Source organism: Sceloporus undulatus, chromosome 3 (assembly GCF_019175285.1).
Source record: "Sceloporus undulatus isolate JIND9_A2432 ecotype Alabama chromosome 3, SceUnd_v1.1, whole genome shotgun sequence".
In the NCBI taxonomy this organism is placed as follows: domain Eukaryota; kingdom Metazoa; phylum Chordata; class Lepidosauria; order Squamata; family Phrynosomatidae; genus Sceloporus; species Sceloporus undulatus.
Genome location: NC_056524.1, coordinates 179,072,853 through 179,089,311, shown reverse-complemented (window position 1 = coordinate 179,089,311; position 16,459 = coordinate 179,072,853). Strand labels below are relative to the sequence as shown.

The 16,459-nt window shown below is 41.8% G+C and overlaps 2 protein-coding genes across 4 annotated transcripts in view; both read left to right on the top strand.

Annotated features, from left to right (window-relative positions):
- The window catches only part of LOC121925331 (putative lysosomal acid lipase/cholesteryl ester hydrolase), a 216,444-nt gene that overhangs the window by 1,198 nt on the left and 198,787 nt on the right, over positions 1-16,459 (top strand). The window lies entirely within an intron of this gene.
- SLC16A12 (solute carrier family 16 member 12) overlaps positions 1,952-16,459 on the top strand; it is a 65,700-nt gene continuing 51,192 nt past the window's right edge. For 2 of the 3 annotated variants that reach the window (XM_042457362.1, XM_042457360.1), the window contains exon 1: positions 1,952-2,097. The gene's annotated coding sequence lies outside the window, so the exon portion shown is untranslated. Of the gene's footprint in view, positions 2,098-7,503; positions 7,556-16,459 lie in introns of those variants that run through there. The other variant, XM_042457361.1, reaches the window with a different exon arrangement.

Genomic DNA, 16,459 nt, shown 5'->3' with positions numbered 1-16,459 from the left:
GCTTGTCCACTTCATCGGTATGTACAAACTCAAAGTGATCCAGTATAACAGAGTCCACGGAAGCTCTGGACACCTCTCCTATTGTTTCTGATGAAATGCCTGCATCGGGATCAGCCCTTATCTGAGAGATTTTATCTGCGAAGAAGTTGTTAAAATCATCACAGCAGGCCTTAGATGGTTCTAAAATAGGGTTCAGAGTGGGAGGAAACTGAGTCAGCTCCCTCACCACCCTGAACAGCTCTGCCGGACGTGACTCCGCAGACGCAATATGTTAACCCTATGCTGCACGTATTGCGTCTGCGGAGTCGCATCCAGCAAAGCTGTTCAGGGTGGTTAGGGAGCTAACTCAGCTCACCCCCACCCTAGAACCAACTAAGGCCTGCTGTGACGACTTTAACAACTTCTTCGCAGATAAAATCTCTTGGATAAGGGCTGATCTCGACGCTGGCAATTTATCAGAGACAATAGGAGAGGTGTCCAGAACTTCTGTGGACTCTATTAAACTGGATCATTTTGAGTTTGTACATACCGATGAAGTGGACAAGCTGCTTGGAAGTGTTAGGAAGACGACGTGCTCTGTCGATCCCTGTCCTTCTTGGCTGGGCGCCCAGGGTGGTGATGCGGTAACATCATTATTTCAAACTGGCTTCAGAACAGGTTATGGAGTTGAGACTGCCATGGTTGCTTTAGTCGATGATCTCTGTCTGGGTATCGACAGGGGAAGTGTGACCTTGTTGGTGCTCTTGGACATCTCAGCGGCTTTCGATACAATTGACCATGGTATCCTTCTGGAACGACTGAGGGAGTTGGGCATCGAGGGCACTGTGCTCCAATGGTTCCGATCCTACCTCTCGGGCAGATTCCAGATGGTGCAGCTGGGGGACACATGCTCCTCTAAGAGGGAATTGACATCTGGTGTCCCTCAGGGAGCTATAATGTCCCCCACTTTGTTTAACATTTACATGAAACTGCTGGGAGAGATCATCCGGAGAATTCAGTGACACTTCCTTCTAAGGAAACACAAAATGAAGTAGATGTCTGCAAAGCGAAGCATTTTTATATTGAGAATAAGGCCCCCATTAGGCAACGTGCAAATTCTTTACTTCTGAGTAAACCTAGTGAAAGAATAGCAGAGAGCCAGTGTAGTGTAGTAGTGGTTTGAGTGATGGATTCCTAGATATCAGGGTTTGGGTCCCTGGAGTTTATCACACTGGGGCTGATTTCGGCATTAAAGAGAGCTTAAAGCGCATTTAAAGCATCCCGCAAATGAAGCGGAAATGGTGAATAATTGTGCGAATGATTACCACACGCAATTGTGCAAATAAAGCGATATCGGAAATGTGTTGTGGCTGAAATTGTTTCGCACAATTACGTGATTTTCCCGGGATATTCGCAGGATAAACTCCTGACCTCCTTTGTGGGATCAACTGCCCTCTGCTTAGCCATGGGAACCCACCAGGTGATCTTGGTTAAGTCACACTCTCTCAGCCTCAGAGGGAGGCCATGGCAAGCCCTCTCTGGACACATCTTGCCAAAGAAAAGCCCAGGACAGGTTCCCCATTAAAAGTCACCATAAGTTTAAAAAACAGGACTTGAAGGTAGACAACAACAACAACCTTAAACCAACTACTTTGTTACACCTGTGTAACTAAGTAATGTCTCCTGGCCCAGTTTTGAAGCTGAAGGGTGTTCTCTCTTGAGCCAGTGTGGTGTCTAGTTTCTAGTGTCCCCCTCCAACAAACTACAAATCCCACAGCCTTGAGCCAGGACAGTTAAAGCGGTGCCAAAGCGGGTTATTTCTCCAGTGTGGATGCAGCCAGAGTTCTCTCTCCTCCTTCCCCAAAGACTGCAATCCTGCAAATCCCAGCGTTGCACAAACAAACCTAAGGGAGGGAGGCTGTGTAATCCGATTCCAAGGACCCAGGAAGGGAAGGGGGCTTGGCTTCCCTTCTCCCTCCTTCCCTCTCCCTCCGCAGCCAGTGCCTTGCTCTGACCCCCCTCCAGACAGGCCACAAACCTGGCTCCAGGTGGCGGGTTCAGACGGGCTGCAACAGAGGAAGCCCTGGCCTGGGAGAAGAGGGGAGGCGGCCTTCCAAGGTAAGGGAGGCTCTCTCTTTGGGACCAGGGCTGGGCCTCCTTTGGAGACTGGAGCTTTGGGGACCTCTGTCTCCCTTTCAGTCAGGCAGCCACTAGAGCTGCGAAGTTCCCTGGGCTGGAGAAGCCTGGGGCATTCATTCTCTGGCTCCCTTCAGTCAGGCAGCTGTTCAACTGGTGTGGCTTTTCTTTACAGGGGAGGCTTGGAGGGGGGTTGTGCCACTACAGTTGCAAAATTACACTTGGCTGTGGAAGCCTGGGGCACTCAGACGCTCTCTTTTTTCAGTTAGGCAGCTAGTCAACCGGTGTGGCTGCAGGGGAGGCTGCAAGAGTGGCTGAATGGAACCCCTTACTGGGGAAGCCTGAGGCATATTCCTGCACTCTTCAGTCAGGCAGCTATTCCATCAGTGTGGCTTTTATTTATGGGAGAGGCTAGTAGAGGTTGTGCCTCAAGTGAATTGGGGCATTTACTTCCCTGCAGAACCTTCTGGCTCTCTTCAGTCAGGCAGTTGTTCAACTGGTGCAGCTGCACAGGGGAGGCTGTACGGGTTGCTGAATGGGACACTTCACTTTGGAAATCTGAGGCATTCTCATGCACCCTTTACTCAGGCAGATGTTCAACCAGTGTGGGTACAGGGAAAGCCATAAGAGTTGAGCCTGTAGTGTTCCTAAATTGGTTCCCATCAGTCAGGCAGCTATTCAACCAGTGAAGCATTTATTTTACCAAAGGGGTGTATGTAATGGATCTTCCCTGTAGGGTTGTTTGTGACATTTGGGCCTTAAGCTCTGTAGTGCATATGCCCTTTTTTCCTTTTTAAAAGTCAGGCAGAAGTTCAACAGGTCAGAACTTCTCAGAAATGTGTGAGGGAGAAATTCATTCTCTGCTGCTGCCACACTGCAAAACCAATGCAGCTTGACCCCGCTTTTAACTCCATCCTATGGAGTGCTGGGGTTTGTAGTTGTGGCACCAGAGATGGCTAAATCTCAGAATCCCATAGCGGCTTCAAACTGCGTTATTTCTGCAGTGTGGATGCGAAGTGGCAGAGAGACCCCATCTGGCGGCTCTGCAGTGGACCCTACTTTAAAGATGAGAAACATCTGTTAAAATGAGAACAGGTTAAAATGATAATGGGAGGGAAAGAAAAGTAGAAGGGCTGCAGCTAATGTACTGCTCTCTGTGGATTCACACCTTCATACCACTGTAACTGCCACTGCTCTATCCTATGGAAAACTGGGACTTGTAGTTTTGTGGAGGACATAGACTTCTCTGCTGGAGGATTTCAGAGTGAGGTGCTGTGATGAATTATCATAACAGGTGCACAGGAAAATTTGAAAAACTTTACAAAACTGCACATCTAGGATTTCATGGGATAAAACCATGGAGTTACCGTGGTATAGCTACAACTATACCACAACTACAGCTGTACAGTGTCCGCACATCTTTAAGGACAGGCAATCCCTATTCAGGGACCTAAATACCCCAAAGGCACTCGATCCCTTCTGAACTAGGAAGCTAAGGAGGGTCAGCTCTGGCTTGTATTTGGATGGGAGACTGCCAGTGAGCTGTAGGCTATATTTCAGAGGCAGGAACTAGCAAAGCTACCTTTGAGGATTCCTTGGCTAAGAAAACCCTGCGAAATTCATGGGGTTGCCATAAATTGACAGGTAACTTGGACACACATACACACAATCCCCGCTCAACTCAGGCTACCACCTCCCTCTCTCTGGCTCTATCTGCACTGCAGAAATAATTTGGTTTGACACCAATTTAACTGCTGTGGCACAATGCTGTGGAATTCTGGGAATTATTGTTTGTTGTGGCACCAGAGCTCTCTGACAGAGAAGGCTAAATATTTCACAAAACTAGACTCCTCAGAATTTCATAGCATTCAGCCAGGACAGTTAAAGCGGTATCAAACTGGATTAATTTTGCAGTGTAGATGCGGCCTCCGTCCTCCCATTGGGCTTTCAAGCACATGAATCAATAGTTGTGCAAAGGGGAAGAACTCCAACAGAGAGACTGGAGATTTTAAAATAGTCTTTTGGAGTGAGTGGCTAAAGTAGAAAATATGGGATGCCTGTCAGTTGCCCATAGGGGATGATTGAGTCTCTTTTCTGGCTTTTGCTCAATGGACAACGTCCACCCCTCCTTCCAGATAAAAATTAGTTTGACATTTGGGGGCAGGGGAGCAAAGATATTCCTGGGAAGTAGAAGCCCCATTGATTGATTGACTTGTCATGAAAGGGGTTCCCACCAACTTTGTGTAAAACAGTGATTCCCAAATCATTAGAAAAAATACAGTTGGTCCTTCACATTTGCAGCTTTGACTATTGCGGATTTGAGTATTTGTGGTTTTGATTAATATGTTCTCTCTAGGAATCTCTAAGTCCTCCAGTGCAATGCTGCCAGAAATTGACCACAGAGTTATGTTGGAGAGTCTAGAAGGTCCTATTGAAAGTACATCTCTAGGCATTTGTAGGTCCTCCAACATGATTCTATGATCAACTTGTGGCAGATGTTGACAATAGAGTTGCACTAGAGGACCTAGGGGTTCCTAAAGAGGTGTTCTCTTAGGTAAAAAGAATAGTAATTTGAGTTTTTTCACATTCACGGGGATCTTTCACCCCTAACCCCAGCAAATGTGGAGGGACCACCATCCCAATGCTTGGCAAAGTGGGAGAGAGAAGGAAAGGAGGAAGAAGACTGCATTGCAAGTGAATGGACTCAACCAGGGATGCCATGGCCCTGAATTTGCAAGACCTGAGCAGGGCTGGTGATGATAGGGTAACATAGAGGTCTCTCATTCATACGGTAACAGTAAGTGAAAGCTGACTTGACAATTAACAAAAACAACATCATTTTTAGAGATTGCTTGAAGGCCTGTGATAATGCTGGGTCTGGCACGCATCACATGGTGTAGAATTCCACAAGAGGGCACTTGATAGAAGTCCTGGCTCTATGGGTTCATCCACACTGCAGAAAGAATCTGGTTTGCCCCCACTTTAACTGCCATGGCTCAACGCTATGGAATTCTGGCAATTGTAGTTTGTTGTAACACCAGAGCTCTGTGACAGAGAAGGCTAAATATCTCACAAAATATAGCTCCCAGAATCAAACTGGATTATTTCTGCAGTAATAATAATAATAAATTATTTATATTCTGCTGTTTCCTCGTGGAATCAAAGCAGATTACAAAGAAAGGCATCAAATACAAAAAATATAGCCTCCCCACCAATTGTAGCACAACAAACATAATAATAAAATAATTATACAAAAGCAGAAATAAATAATAAAGAATACAACAAACATAATCCAAAGTATATGACATAGCATAATACCTAATAAAAATACAAAGTACAAAATCCAAAATACATAACATGGTAATAATTAAAGCATAACATCTAGATGGCAATTCCTGATACTCCCCTGGCAGCAAAATAACAGAAAGGCAATACAATATAGCAATAATACAGTAACAACAAGAGAGCATGGTCCCTTTTACTCCCACAAGCATTATATAATAATAACAAATGCAACTCTAATGGAATGCAATATAATAATACAATACAACACAATATAATACAACACAATACACATAATTCCCCCCCTCTTCACATATACAACAAAAACTCCAAACATAACAATGACAAAACATACAATAAATTATTAAAACAATTAGCCAAACAATCAACCTCCACCTGAGTCCTCCATTGCCTTTTGAGGCTCTGGGGTGATCTTGGGTGGGGCAAGGCAGTATTGATACAGCCTATGCCGGACAACAGATGAAGTGCAAAGGTAATCTCTAATGCTGATTCCAGAGTATGGGGAGATCAGTATGGGTGAAGGCAATCCTTCAGATAACTTGGGATGCATCCATACTGCAGAAATAATTCAGGTTGACACCACTTTAACTGCCTTAGCTCCATGCTATGGAATTTTGGGAACTGTAGTTTTGAGAGGCATTTAGTCTTCTCTGCCAAAGAGCTCTGGTGCCACAACAAACTACAATTCCCAGATTCTCCAGCATTGGCGCCATGGCAATTAAGGTGGTGTCAGCTTGGATTATTTCTGTAGCGTGGATGTAGTATTGGACACAAATAATTCAGGGTAGGGGTGAGAATCATATAGTCTCAGACTGCTTCCGACTCTTGTTCCCTGCTCACAACAAATCCCCACAAAAGACAGTTGCTGCTCTTCCTGCAATCTACTTTTACATAAGGTTCAGATCCCACCTGCAATCTTTAAAAACCTTTCCAAGAAGTATTATATATATATTTTTAATGAGACAGCACCACCACCACCCCCCAGTCATTTCCTTGGTAGGAAAAATGCCCCCAGAGCTTGTGCACCCTAATAAGGATTTTAAAGGCCCATACAAGCACTGGAAATGCATAGGCATCTAGTAGAGTTGATATAATACAACTGGAATATGATCTGACTGCCCAGTATGTACTGGTATTTGAATAGCCACTTTTTGAAAATGTAGGAATAAGAAGAATGAGCAAGGGAAGTGTAACGATGAAAAAACTTGACAAGATCCTAAAGAGTGAAGATATACAATTGAGCACTAAAGTTAGAATTACCAAAGCCATTGTATTCCCCATCATGTACGGATGTTTTTTTGCTGGACAGCAAAAAATGCTGATAAGAAGAATATAAACTCATTTGGGATGTAGTGCTGGAGAAGAGTTCTGAGGATGGCCAAGAAGACAAATAAATGGGTTCTTGAAAAAGATCAAGCCTGAAATCTCCTTGGGAAGCTAAGATGGCTGTCATACTTTGGCCATATTATGAAAAGGCACGGCTGACTAGAAAAGACAATAATGCTAGGAAAAGTAGTAGAAAGAGAGGAGGAGCACACGGTAGATGATAGACTCAATCAGAAAGGTCACAAGCCTGGATTTGCAGAACCTAAACAGAGTGGAGGAAAGGAGGGTTTGGAGATGTCTCATACACAGGGTCAAATAGTTAACAACAAGAAGAAGTTTAGAAACCGTCTTTAATGACAGCTCCACTACTTTTTCCATCTGCTCAATACACTTTCTACTCTACTTTAGCAATTATGCAATCCTATCCACTGAATTCATTGTGGTTTCTTCCTGAGCAAGGAATATTTATCCCATTAAGCAGCACAAGTACACAACTAGGCAGTGGTACTTATTTTTTTGTAACAAATACAAATTTGTGGTCTTGGTTACATCCCAGATAGAGAAAGATTGATGTTTTGGGGAAAGTGTGACAGCAGAAGCTCTCCCACTGATCACCCTTCTTCCTCCCCTTTTAGGCATTCAGTTTGTCAGGGCAAACTTCAAAGCGGGAGACAGCATGAAAGGATGAAGGCCTGCTGTTCTTATTTCAAGAAATGCATAGGGAAAGTGAAATGGTTTTCTGAATTCCTTTCCACACAGGTCTGAAGCTAGCTTTTCTACTCCGGAGCATAGCCAGGCTGCAAGTGAACAGGTCAGAAGTAGCTTGTTGGAACTAATCACAAGTAACCAGTTGTTTCTTATAATATGTACATTGCATTATGTTTGGAGCCTGACAATAAATAAAACCGCTTTCTTTAAAATCAGCAGTAGCAGAACACATTATGAACCATCCTGGGCATAAAATGCTATTTGAAAACACTGAAATTCTGGACCCTGTCAACAACTATCAGGTCAGAATGCATAGCGAAGCCATTGAAATCCATAAACATCTGGACAACTTCAACAGGAAAGAAGAAACATTTAAAGTAAACAAAGGGCCTGAACAGACAGGCCAAAATAAAACAGCTTCGAGCCACTTTGGAGGTGTACTGTTTAAATGATGCACGCGTCCTAAGAGGCCAGAAGCCATGTCGAAACTGTGTTCTGGTCCTTAGGACTGAAGTGCAGCTTTAGTATGGCTTCCAGCCTCTCAGGATGCATGCATTATTTAAACAGCACACCTCCAATGTGGCCCGAAGCTGCTTTATTTTGTCCTGTCTGTTTGGGCCCACAGTTTGGTTATCAGTCCTGAAAAACATCTAAATCAAGACCCAGCATTTGCAAATGAAAACCACCCAGGAAACCGGGGGGGGGGGTTCCCCAGCAGACAATGGATCATTAAATAGACACCCCGAAGCCTTGCCATTCAACAGCAGAACAATACATAGATTAACATGTAAATCGCTTCCTCTCCACCAACAGTATATAAACCCCACTCTCTTCTATGCCAGTATTCTCTGAAGATGGCAGCCAAAGCTGCTTGCAAAACGTCAGGAGTAAACTCTTTTAGAACATGGTCTCATAGCCCGAAAAACCCACAAAAAACTATGCCTTCAACTTAACATATTAACTACTGTAGATAGCTGGAGAGCCAACGTGGTATAGCGGTTTAAATGTTGGGCTATGATTTTGAGACCAGGATTTGTATTCCACCTCAGCCATGTAAACTCACTGGGTTACCTTGGGGTCCGCACACACTCTCAGCCTCAGAGGATGGCAATGGCAATGGCAAATCACTTCTGAAAAAACTTGCCAAGAAAACCCCATGATAGGTTCACCTTAGGGATAGGGTCTTTTTAGGGTCACCATAAAGTCAGAAATGACTTGAAGTCACATAACAACAACAACAAAATTAGTAACTTGGTATGGAGAGCCAGTGTGGTGTAGTGATTTGAACATTTGACTACAACCTTGGAGATCAGTGTTCACCCTACGGTCATGGAAAAATCACTGGGTTACCTTGGAAAAGCCACACACTCTCAGCCTAGAAAACCCCATGAAAGGGTCTCCATAAGTCAGAAGACAGCTTGAAGGCACACAGCAACAATTGGAAAAGACGTGATTAACAAATTGATTTAAGACATAATTCCAAGATTCTTCCCCAAAATAGCTAGTTACTACAATTGTTCAATTTTTTTTAAAAAAAGTAACTCTTTACCTTTTCTCAAAACCAATTAAAATAAAACACTGTCTGAATGATACAGTCAGTTGGCCTGGAGTGCAGATCATAACTCTTTTCCGATCCACCTTGTCCTTTTCTCAGAACCCACAACAGAGTACAAAGAATAGCACAAACCAATACTTGAATTGTGTGATCTTCCTCCACCACTCCACTCCAGTAACTATAAAAATACTTGCAGTACCAACAGCAGAACTAAGGTGATGGAGGAGGGATGTTGTGTCTGAAAAAAACCTTGAACAGTAGGATGGATTAATAGGAGAAGCAAAGGCAATAACCATTAAAACAGGTGAATTTATTTCAAGATCCAAGCTTGTATCACCAATATTCAAGTTGGGTAGAGTGAAAAGTTTGACATAGATTGAAGTTAATGGAGATACAGCAAGAGAACCAGTCTTGGAGAAACTTGCATATTTCATAGGGCTTTAGGTTTGCTTCATTGTCAGAATTCATTTATGGGCTACTCTTGTCCAATTTGTATTCATTTAATTGATGCTTCTACTACTGGTATTAACTTTTAAAGACCTGAATGGCCTAAAAGTCTTATTGCTGAAAGGATTGTTTCCTCTCGTATACACCTTCCTGAACTATGACTCTGGAGAACACATTCCAATTCCCAGCTCAGCCATGTGCACCCACTGGGTGGCCTTGGACAAGTCACACTCTCTGATCCTCAGAGGATGGCAATGGCAATGAAGAAACTTGCCAAGAAAGCATATTATAGGGTCACCATAACTTAAAAATGACTTGAAAACTCATAAAACAACAACATCTTGAATTCCAAAATCATATCCTGATGCAAAAAGAAAGAGTTGAGTGGCCACTAATTTCTTCACTGATGCCACCCCACTTGTGGAATGCCCACACTTGAGAGGCGTATCTGACACCTGCATTGGACCCTTTTAGCACCAGACAAATATCATTTTATTTCCCCAGCCTTAGACATTTTTAAAACATGCTTTCATTCTATTTAGACATTTGGGAACTATTGTTACGAGCTTCATTCTGATGCTGTTTTAAACTTGTTTTTAATCTTCTTTAAAAATATATATATGGCACCACATTTATCTGTACGCTGCCCAGAGAAGATTTTCTTAATAAGCAGTGTAAACGTGTTATTTGTTAATAAAAATATTTACGGCCTTCTGTACGCATGGATTCAACCATCCATGAGTTGAAAATATTTTTTAATATGTAGGGCCTAGCTTGAGACTGAGGGATAACTTCTTATGTCATGGAGGGGGCAGGCCCTGGGGATGCTGCTAAAGGCAGCCCTGAGGTGATCCAATAAACATCAACACAGTTGCACACAGTATGCCATTCAGATAAAAGTACCAAGTCTAATAAAGGTGGAAAATGCATATATACACACCAGCATCATGTTGCTGTCAATACCAGCACACATTTGAAGGCAGCGCTCTCACCCTGAGATTCTTCCCCTTCACCCTGCGGACTGGAAAATAGGGGCCAAATCTGAGGTTTGGCGTCTCTAATTCCTGTGAATTCTGCCTTGTTACATTTTTTTTAAAAAAACATAGATGGTGGTAAATTCATTGCTCAAGATGTAGACTCATAATGAAATGCTTCAGAAGGAACTGGTTGAAGTGAGTTTGCTTCAATGGAGGCTTTGAATACAGTGATTTTATTGTATTAATAAGCAGGCTGAAGCAGCCACCTTCAGCTCCTAGCCCTGTGCCTGTTCCCTGCCGAGCCCAAGAAGGAACATTCCCTTTAATGCTGGCAAATTACAAGGGCAACAAGAAACTTAATGAAGGGTGGCAGGATTAAGGATTGCTCTAAAAGTCATTATGCCTCTTTTGGTAGGTAACACAATTATTTATATAATCCGTTTTCATTGCAACAATTAATTTTGTCAACTAAAATGGAAGATCTGCTTCGCAAAGTTTATCCAGCTGTAATTATTTTTACTATAACTGTATGTGGTCCACTTACCCCTTCTTGTAGTATTTAAGAGAGCTGATGCAATGCCATAGTTGTGTTTGTGTGGGTCCTTTTAAACATGCAGCTCAGCCATTAACAAGTTATTAACCCTCATGCACTCGATACAGAACAGTTCCATGTTTTGTTGCAAAATCCAGAGAGAGATGGACTTTTCCAATGCAGATATTTACCTCCATCCTTACAAGTAATGATTCCAAATTTCAGTCACTTACCTTACAAAGGTATTCCCCACACCCGAAAAAACACCTGGGACAAGGAAGGTCATAACAAATCATTTTCTAGTTGGAGTGCTTTCTCCGCCTTAGTGTAATGTATTCAGACATATGTCAAAAACCATGATGTAGCAAAGTGGGCAGTTATGTGCTCCAGTTGTTTTTGTGTGTGTGTGAGTGAATATATGTACCTTCTAGCTGCCTGTCAAATTATGGTGACGCAATTAATTTTCAGTTTTCTTAGCAAAGGAATACTCAGAGGGGTTTTTGCCAGTTCATTCCTGTGAAATATAGCCTGTAGCACATGATATTCATTGACAGTCTCCCATCCAAGTACTAATGAGGGCAGACCCTGCATAGCTTCCAAGATCAGGTGGGATCTAGTGCCTTTAGAGTATTAGGCCTTCGATAGTTCCTAATAGCTTGCCCCATGTGGAGGAAACAGAAATGTCTACAATGAGGGTATATTAGAATTAACTGTGCCAGGAAACATCCTGTGATAGAAGGCATATGTATGAGCATATGTGCTTTAAAATCGCCTGTTGATTTATGGTGACTCCATGAATTTCATGGGGTATATACATTTTATTTTATCAATTTCTATTTTATTTTTATTTCATCATCTGTTTTCTGGGTAGTTCAGTGGAGCACACTTGATTCTGCATACACAAATACTCAGGTGACGCGGAGCACGTTTGTATGTGCATGGGCCTTCAAGTTGCCTGTTGATTTATGACAACCCCATGAATTTCATGTGGTTTTCTTAGGCAAGGGATACTCAGAGGTGGTTTTGTCAGATTTCTTCCGTTAAGGAAATATTTGTACACGTGACACATACAATAATGAATAGGAAGATCTCATCTGCATTATTTCTGTATGCAATGAGTGTGGGAAAGTGAAGGAGAAAGCCAACTTTAGTCACAAGCATTATTTTCATTAGTATTGCACATTGCTGTGGTTATGAGACAGTGGCAAAGATCCAAAATTATTATTTTTTCTTTTGTTGTTGAATAAATAACAGAACAAAGTCAAGAGTTTTTGCCTTGATCCATTTTGCCTGGCTCTTTGCTTTACTGCTAAGGCTTCTTTCAAACCTCCTCTCTTCCTCAGTTTCTGCAAAGAGTGGCACCATTTGTTTTCCACCTTAACCTCCTTACCAAATAAACCTTGAGAAGCCTAAATGTCTCACAAAACTACAGTTCCCGGAATTCCCTAGCATTGAGCCAAGGAAGTTAAAGTGGTCTGAAACTGGATTATTTCTGCAATTTGTTTTGGACCTAAGCTGGACTTTGCTGACAGACTGGATATGGTATCTTTAGGGTATTTAGGTTGACCTGACTCCAACTGAGCCAAACTGCTGAAATTGCTTAAAGGAGTCATATATGAAAGAAAAGTCTTGAGAAGTATAATTTGCTTTTCCTGGGGGGAAAAAAAAGAGGAATCCGAACAATAATTGCTTGTGTCACTATATAGCAGACACAGACTACCAAGAAATAGAAAATAAAACAATTTCCTGCAAGGAAAACAGGATTTAGGGGAATGGAAGGGTCAGTGGAATGATTTCTGTTTAGTTGGGATTTTGCAAACTGACCTGTGGCTGAGCTGTGTGTTTGGCAAAACAACAAAGTTGCACAACAGAAACATCCTTGTGCATCCCAGCAAGGGCTTCATTCCTGCAGGAGTAAACAATATGTCCTTGGATAACATTTTTAAATCTTGTGCTGCTTGACACAAACTTCATTAGACCTAGAAAAAAAAGTGTTCCAGGTTGCTTATTGTGCAGCCCTATACCTGTTTGCTCAGAAATAAGCCCCACTGAATTCAGTGGAACTTATTCCCAGGTATGTGTGCCTAAGATTATGGCCTTATGGACCTATTTATGGAAGACAGGCAGTAAATTAGATTTGGGGAACAATTTCATAGGGAGAATTTGGCGGATATGGTTGGGGAAAGAACATGAACTTAACGATCTGTCTAGTATTCCACAAGTGTATCACTTGAGTTTCCTTCTTGGGGAAAGGATGAGATAAACCACCACAGCCATACATTCTTGTTATTTAGTTACGTTCATGTTCTGTATATTATTTTGTGCTACATTTTAAATCTTACCATCTTTTCTTTTTAATTTTAAATGTTCAAAAGGGTTGATGTTTAATTTTGAATGTTATCCCTTATTTGATCATTTAGCTTTTATTTGAGAAGTTAATGAAGTGCCTAAATATTATTTTGCAAACAATGTGGCACATTCTGGGGAAAATAGAATAAAAATGCATTTGATGTTCAAAGGATGTCATCATGCAAATGTCCTCTGGTCTCTCCATTTTTTAAACAAAAAACTTTCATCTTTATTTTCTGCCAAAAGGGAAGAATAGAGGCAATATATTTCCAAAGAGAAAACTTTCTCATGAGAAACATGCCCCTTTGGAAGTTTAACCATGGAGCAGCAGACCTTTGGGGAAACTGACTTGTATCTATCTATTTTTCTTAAGGGAAAATAGGATATTTTTATCCTCTGACTGGATAGCCCAATAAAATACTTTCCAAACATGGTCCCCTTCAGATACTTTGGACTAGGTTTCCATGGATGAGCAGAGAATCGAACCCTAGTCCCTAGAATCAAAGTCCAACGCTCAACCCACTATGGCACAGTGGCTGTCATTTAAAGTTGATTTATATATAAATGTGAACAATATTTAATCAAGCTTGAAGGGGGACTTTCTTTTTTAATTGGGAAAAGGGGAATTTATTTTTTTAAAGTTAAAAGAGTTTCAACCAGTTTCAAGAGGGGGTTATTTGATAATGAATGAAGAAGTGTTAACAAATCTAACAAATTTAATGAATATATAATGACTTGTTTAATTAAATTGAGCTAATTTTTAAAAATGCATTTTACATATGTATAGTTATTCTGTATGTATTTATAACTTTAAAACAACAGAAGCAAAGTGTGGCCCTTGAACACTAGGACTACAAGCACTTTGTCCTCCTGCCCTGCGGCACTATCGACCCTTGTGTTAAACGAAACAGTGATGGGGTCTCTCCACACTGGGTTTATGCTACAAATCACTGGACTCTCTAAAACAGCAAATGAGATGGGTGTAACAACTCTTTCTCCAATTTGGTTTCTGGCTACAGCTGCCAGATTGTTTAGGTGAATTAGTTCTTCCTAAAGGGACGTTTGACAGTAGAATGGGTGGTAACCAGACAAATCAAATGTTTATCCATCCAGATTCTTTTTGTTATTTGGAAATATTATGCTCTCCTCTATTGCTTTAAATAGCCGGTCTGTCATCAGACACACCCAGGGTTCTACAATGGGGAATTACCCCATTATCAGTCAGAGCCACATCCTATCCATCAGATCAAAGTGAATGCTGATGGATTGTTGGCTCAGATTTGTTGCATATCGTCCAGTTTTCTAAACTGGTTTACATCTGGACATTGAGATGCTAGACATGGCAGGGATATTGCAGTGAACCTTGAGTTCACTATATGAGCTGCCTGAGTCTACAGATTCTCAGAGAAGGGCTTTCTCATGGTTTCACCATTGTTATGGTCCTACTGGTAAGGCCATAGGAGAAGGCCTTTTTGGTGGTTGCTCCCAGATTGTAGAATTCTCTCTCTTGAGAGGTTACACTGCACCTCCACTCTTTTCCACCATAGTAACATAGATTAAAGGAAAATATAGCTAATACCAACAATAATACATTTTAAAAAGAACAATTAAGCTATCATTTGGAGAGCTAGCATGGCATCGTGGTCAGAGTTGGACAGCGATTCTGGAAATCTGGTTTCGATTCCCAACTCAGCCATAAAACCCACTTGGTTATGTCATTTGCTTTCAGCCTTAGGGGAAGGTAATGGCATACCTCCTCTGAACCAGTCATGCCAAGAGGACCCCATGACAGGTTTGCTTTGTTGTTGTTGTGTGCCTTCAAGTCATTTCCAACGTATGGCAACCCTATGTTGAAGCTATCATGGGGTTCCCTTGACGAGGTTCTTCAGAAAATCCCTTAAAAAAGAATTAAACAGGTTAAAGTTAAAATTACATAAAATAAGCCATTAAAATCTAATAAACGATGGACAGAATAGTAGAACAATACAAAATATGTGGGAGAAGTCGCTATATGGCTGAGTACTTTATTCTGGAAAGGCCTGCCAGAAGAGATCTGTCTTGACAGCTTTTTAAAAACTAAGTTGGCGATTTGACGGATCTCGTCCAGCAGGCCATTTCATAGACTGGGAGCGGTTGTGGAAAAAGTCCTCTGGGAGATTGAAGTTAATCTGGTCTTTAGCGGCTGCAACAAGTTCCTCCCAGAGGACCTGAGTGTGCAGGGCAGATTGTATGGAAGCAGGCGATTCCTTAGATAGGTTGGGCCCAAGCCATGTAGGGCTTTAAAGGTAATAACCAACACCTGATACTGTGCCCGGAAACTAATAGGCAGCCAATGGAGTGATTTTAAGATTGGAGTTATTCACCTCATTAATCATATGAAGTGACAGATCAAGAAACGCCCCCAGACTGTGATCACAGTCCCCTGAGGAGAGTGTGAGCCCCTCTAGGACTAGAGGTTGCAACCCGATGCCTGGTTTAGGAGCCCCTACCATAAGTACCTCCATTTTGTCTGGATTCAGCTTGAGCTTGTTTTCCCTCATCCAATCCATTACCACCTCAAGACACTGATTAAGAGGAGAGATGCCATCTGTCGTTGATGCTGATGACCAAGGCATGGAGTTGATAATGTAATTGTTCTTATCTGCCTTAGGGTCTCCATAAGTCAGAAGTGACTTGAAGGCATACAACCATAACAACTAAAAACAGCACTCAGTTAAAAAAAACACTTTAACACATTTAAAAGATAACAAATAAGGAAAAAAGTGCAGCACACTCCTTTAAGAAAAACAAACAAACAAAACTTCGGCATTAACCAGGACCAAAGACCTATCCCCATAAAAATAGGATGCCACGTAGGATTCTTAATAATAATGCATATTTCTTGAAAAGAAATTTATTTTTGAGGCCTGTAGTACAACTTTATTGCAAGACAAACACTGTACATGGTTTATTTGTTTTTTGCATGATTGTCGCATAGTTCCAAATCTAAGCAAATAAAAACAGGAATAGGCTACCAAGCTATTGAGCCTTTTTGCAGCTTGTTGTTGGCACTTAGCACTCCTGTGACCTTTCCTTCCCTCCACCCCACCATAGCGTAATACTGTACTATACTGTACTGGTTTATTAGGTTTATTAGGTTGTGCTGAC